Source organism: Eublepharis macularius, chromosome 19 (genome assembly GCF_028583425.1).
Source record: "Eublepharis macularius isolate TG4126 chromosome 19, MPM_Emac_v1.0, whole genome shotgun sequence".
Lineage (NCBI taxonomy): Eukaryota > Metazoa > Chordata > Lepidosauria > Squamata > Eublepharidae > Eublepharis > Eublepharis macularius.
The window spans coordinates 13256833-13262832 of record NC_072808.1 but is presented as its reverse complement, the minus strand read 5'-3'; the positions used below and the strand labels follow the sequence as shown (position 1 = coordinate 13262832).

The 6000-nt window shown below is 45.7% G+C and overlaps 1 protein-coding gene across 1 annotated transcript in view; it reads left to right on the top strand.

The window, feature by feature from the left end:
* Positions 1 to 1162: 1162 nt before the first annotated feature.
* LPAR2 (lysophosphatidic acid receptor 2) overlaps positions 1163 to 6000 on the top strand; it is a 52223-nt gene continuing 47385 nt past the window's right edge. The window contains exon 1 of the mRNA XM_055003558.1: positions 1163 to 1344. The gene's annotated coding sequence lies outside the window, so the exon portion shown is untranslated. The remainder of the gene's footprint in view (positions 1345 to 6000) is intronic.

Here is a 6000-nt window from a genome sequence, read left to right as displayed (position 1 = left end):
CCAGGATGCCTACATTTCCCATCAAAACTTGAGGGAAGCTGACAAGTGTCCAACCAGTGTAAGGCGTCACTTGTAGCTTGGCTCTCAGTTTAACGGCAAGCAGGGATTTGAACCTGAGTTTCCCCGAGCCTTGCCCGACACTCTAGCCATTGCACGTCGCTGGCTCTTTCCTGTGGTATAGGAGACAGGACCAGTCTATGACAGTTTTGTGACTGTAAGCCAAAAAGCAAAATAAAAGGGCCAACCAATGAAGAAATATAAATGTATTTCAGTTCAATTTCATCAAGGAATAAAGTGCATAAGAGTGCAAATTGCTATAGAGACATACAGTCAAAATTTACAGCAAAAATTTACAGTCAAAATTTTGCTATAAGTTTTAACTGTAAATTTTGACTGTCTCTAAAGTTGGTTTGCCAGGTCTAAGTTGGGGAACTCCTGGAGGTTGGACGGGGGGTGGAGCCTGGAGAAAGCAGGGTTTTGGGAGAGGAAGAATGCCATAGCATCTACTATCCAAAGCAGCCGTTTTCTCCAGGAGAACTGATCTCTGTGGCCTGGAGATCAGTTGGAATTCCAGGAGATCTCCAGCCACCACCTGGAGGTTGGTAACCCTAGCAAAAGCCAATCATCTTGGCTTGCTCCTGTGCCATTTTAACTTTTCAGTCTGCCCCTACAGGCCATGGGTACAGTTTGTGGGGTGCTGGATGTTCCTTGAACATATCCAAGCCCTCAAATTCAGGCGCCCTCTTGCTCCTTTTCCTGACAGCCCTCGCCGGCTTCTTTCCTTCTTGTCAAAGTCTTGCATCTCCTCACACCCCAGCGACTCAAACCCCTTCCAGACAGAGCTGAGTAGAGAAGCCAGGAGTGCTGGTTCTCCTTGCCCTTCCTCTTCCCTTCTCACACAAGGCGCACCCTGCAGCCTCCCCTTCCTTCTGCAAAGGGCCAAGCCAAACTTCGCCGCCTTGCCTCCGCCTGCAAACCAGATAAAGGCAGTTAAAGAGACTCAGGTTACAATTCCTGGGTGGCTCAGGTCTCCTGCCAGGCGGGGAAGGCGGGCCGAGGGGAGGCCACAGAGAGGGATGGGCCGGCGGAGACAAGGAGCGTGGCTTGCAACATTGCCTTGCTAGAGTCAGCATTTCCAAGGGCTTGAACTGTGACAAGAGATTCAGGCTGGAGGAGTTTTGGAGGTTTTTTTTGTCTTCCACTTTTCTTGAAAAGGCATGAGAGGAAAAGAAAGGAAGAGGCCGTAGCTGCTCAGCCATGACTAGGAGACGGTGCTCAAGAAATTTCCCTGGATGCTGCCAGAGTTGGAGATACCTGTGTTAGAGTGTGCACTCCTGGACTCAGGTAAGGACTTTTATTTTTATTAGTCAGGGTAAAGATGGCCAGCTGAAAGTTTGTAAGAGCAAAAGCTGGTTGGAAACAATGAAAACAGGGCTTTGACTCTCCGAAGCTGAACATTTTGTGGGTCTCTGAGATGCCACTGGACTCCAACCCTGCTGTCCTTTAAAAAACAAAACCCTGTTGGTTGCTTGAATCTCCCCCCCCCCCCCCGCCACAGTTCATCAGCCGGTCTCAGGACAGTTTCTCAAATGAACTGGGGAATAGATGCTAATGCGTGTTATCCATTTATACCTGGAGTTACAGATTGCTATTTTTACAGGATTGGTTGGGAAGAAAGAAAGGACAAGCAACTTCAGGTTAATTAAAAATGTTCTCTTTGGAGAAGGAGTCTGGACATGTTGAAAGGCGGGGGGCGGGGGGGCTGGCATTTAAATAATGGGATCAATACATTGAGATGGGCCTTTTACAGGCGCAATTCTTGATTCAATCCAGTGTGTAAGAAGAGCTGGCTTCTACCTAGTTGGATGGAATTCTAAGAATCTCAACATTTGTTTTGGGGGGAGGAATAAAGTTTTTTTATCACGGCTTGTAAGAGAAGTTTGGTAACACAATTTCCACTGGTCAAGTGGGGAAGACACTCGCTGTCTTCAACTTAAAAACGCAATTCCTCATCAAAACTTCTCAGACCACGAGTTCGGGACTCCCTCACCTGTACTGAACAAATCTTGGGCATCAAAAGTTGATCCCAGTAGCTGTGGTGGAACCTTTGTCTTCACAGGGCGACGAAAAGCACTTCGTTGCTTAACTTTCAACAAGTGGATTAGGCTGGCGCTACGGACCTGTGGAGTGTGTTACTTTTAAAAGACTGTAATGCAACAGAGGTCATAGGTTTGGCAGTGGGTTGTAGGGGGTCTGAATCCCAGGGAGGGATCAAACCTCAGCCCCTGATGTCCCTTTACTTTCTTACTCTGCCCATGTTTTTCTGCCAATGTATTGTCACCCAGCTGACCTGGCCCAATACAAGGGAGTACTTGCACTGATTAATAGTTCAGGTATGAAATGCCCATTGGTTCAGTGCAAGAAATTGCTCCAGATTTCCATGGAACAATTCCCATCCATCACTTTGGTGGACATCAGACCGTCATCTTACAGCATACGTACCGACTGCAAGGCAAGACAAAGCAGTGAATTTTGGCTCTCTAAATGCAAAAGAGGAGGAGGAGAGGAAGAGATCTGACCCATCCGGATACAGCCTGCTAGAAAGTTCTGTACCAGGCCCACCACAAGGAACAAGTTATAACAGCAGTGCTGATTTTGTGAACTTGGACCGATCATGAGGGAGAGGGCAGAATGGGTTACATTCGTGCTTAGTTCTCGTGACCCTTCTTACATGCCCAGGGTAAGGCCGATCGCCACCTTGGAGTCAGGTAGCAATTTTCCACAGGCCAGTTTGGCTAGGGATCCTGGGGGTGTTTTGCCATCTTCTGAGCATGGAGCAGGGGACACTGGGGCAGTTGGCAGTGGGAGAGCTGTGAATTTCCTGCATTGTGCAGGGGGTTGGACTAGATGACCTTGGAGGTCCTTTCCACGCCTATGATTCTATAACAATAATAATTATGTTTGTATACTGCTCTTCTGCTCAGCTCAGAGCAGTGAACCAAGTCAGTGTTGTTATCCCCACAATACAGCCGGAGAGCTGGGGCTGAGATGAGTGACTTCTCCAAGGCCACCTGCTGAACTCAAAGTAGTTGTGGGAGTCGAACCAGCAGAGTGCCGATTCACAGCCCAACCAGTTAACCACTATGCTACAGCTGCTGTAGGCAATCCTCACATTATCTAGTCACAGTGACGTCCTTTTAGATTTTACTTATTTATTTTATTTATGTCATTTATAGTCTGCCTTTCTCACTGAGACTCAAGACGGGTTACAGTATGAGACCAGTGCAGTCAGTTTCAAGGATATTTCCATAAACAGTGCCATAGGGTAAATAAACACAATTTTACAAAGACATAGCATTAGTAAGAATCTAGTACAAAGTTGAAGAAATGCTGAAACAGAACATAAGCCATTCTAGGGCTGACATTAGACCACATGAAGCACAGGTAGCTCATAGGAGCACATATTTAAGACAACAGGTAGCACGTAAGGCAACAGAGTTGTGAAGGCTATTAGCAAAGCATCTGAGAGCCCCTCCCATACAAAAGCCTTTTTGAATAACTCGGTTTTGCATTGTTTGCAGAAAGCTAGGAGAGAGGGAGCGCTCCTGATCTTCTCAGGCAGGCCATTTCACAGGGTAGGGGCCACCACAGAGAAAGCCCATGTATGGGCTGCTGTTGGTTTTGCCAATTTTCCACCTCCAACATATCTTGCTCCAGCTCAATATTGGTGGTATCATTCATTACTGGCTATTTTATAAGCATAAAATAAGTCTCTCTTCAGCCCATTGTGTCACCGAGAGTAGACTTTTCTTTAGATCTTGGCGAACACATTTTCATTTTAACCTTATCAATAGTGGGTTCTAACAGAAGCAAAGCAAAAACTTTCCTGCCTTCCCACAACATTAATCCCAGGGTAACTCTGCATACACTGGGCTAGTCTTATCTGTAACCAGATAGCAGGCCCAAGGATGGCAGATTCTCCCATGCTTCTGTACGAGGCAAAGATACCGCTGTATTGAGGAGGTTGTCCAAAAAATGTGGGAAAGACAGGCCCCCTAAGGCATGGACCTTAACTGTAAACTGGTAACTCTTGGCAGCATCCAAACATACTTATCAACCGCTCCCTTCCCCTCCACACCCACCTTGGAATCTGCCAACCTGGCCAGCACTTTTTCTCAACAATTTTGCATAAATGTGCCTTAAGCAGAAAAGAGATAGAGGCATTGTTTCAAACAGGATGTGCCCAAACAGTGAAGCTCCAGAATCCTTGTCTCTTATTCCTTGCTTGGTAGCACATTACCCACCCCTGGCATCTCTTTGTTCTCGCCAGGGATTAAGGAGTGTTTACAGTATCGTTTTTAATGAGATCATATATTGAGGTCATGTTTTCCCATATCTGGCCCACTGGAAGAGACAGCCCAGCTGTGTTCTGGAGACGAAAGCAATATTAAAATCTGCAAAGTTTCAAATATGAATTCATGTTTAAAATGTGTGTGTGTTTTTAAAAAGACCACAGAACCTGAAATCCAGGCACTTAAGTTGTGTTTTGATTTGGAGCAGATCTCAAATCTCGGGAACATGCCAACTAAATAGCGCATGACCTGTTCAATACGAACTGTCCAATACTGAACGCAACTAGGCACATGTTGAAATAAGTCAATGAATACCAAAATTTGTCCGATGAGTACATTTGGGAGCAAATTTGTTTCAACCAGTCAGTATTATGCAGTGTTCAACATGCTCTTTCTAAGCAAACGACACTGATCTACTGTTTCAGTTTTTTGGTACATTTTTATTCTCTCTCTTTTTTAAAAGGAATTGAGGATAGCCTACATGATTCTCTCCCCCCACCCTCATTTTATCTTCACAACAACCTTGTGAGGTAGGTGAGGCTGACAGGCAGTGGCCAAGGTCACTCACTGAACTTCCACAGTAGTGAGGGAATTTGAAACTGCGTTTCTGTAGCCTAGTTCAACACTGACCACTGTACAATACTGTCTGTGTTGACTTGAAAACCATAGTACAACTGACAAAGCCATAGAGCAACTGCAGAGCAATTGTAAAAGGAACAGTCCTGTTTTGTATCACACCTGCTATTGGCCAATGGTGTTCAATTTTTCTTTTTTCCATTTCCCCCATTAACATGTCTGCTGAGGAACACCAGAAAAACTATGGATCCAGTGTATGCCACAAAGGATTCTGGGACTAGTGTTAAATCACACACACAGTTCAAGCAAAGCAATAGCCAGTTCCTTCTAGGGCTGATTCCGCACATGTTGGATAATGCATTTCCAATGCACTTTATCAATCGTTTAAGGTGGATTTTTTGTTCCGCACACAAAAAAGTCTGTTCCAAATGATCTATAAAGAGGATTGGAAGTGCATTATCCAATGTGTGCAGAATCACTCTGGGTCTCACCATCATATGAACTGAGAGGACACCTTCAACACACTGCTGCGAGATGATGATAGGCAGGGCTTTTTTTTCTGGGGAAAGAGGTGGTGGAACTCTCAAGAGGGAAATGAAGAAGAAAGACATGGGATTATTTGAAATAATATTATTTTCATGTGCTACAGACTTACATCAACTGTGAGACAGAACCCACTAACTTGTGGGGTGGTGGTGGTATTGACAACATAGGAACTACCCAGTAGGATCATACTTATCACAATAGTTGTGAACTCTTGTCCGGGGAGCAAAATTCTGAGGGATGCAAAATTTCTCCAGCCCTGCCTCTATACTGTCCCCAGGGCAACCGAGGCAAGTCCCTCGTATCTATTGGGGAGACCCGTTCCTCTCAATGATCCAGCCTCTCCTCCCCGAGCAGCCACTCATGCCTAGGGTTGCCAGGTCCAGGTTGGGAAATTCCTGGAGATTTGGGGGTGAAGCCTGGAGAGGGTGGGGTTTGGGGAGGGAACAGGCCTCAGAATGGTATAATACTATAGAGTCCATCCTCAAAAGCAGCCATTTTCTCCAGGGGAACTGATCTCTGTCACCTG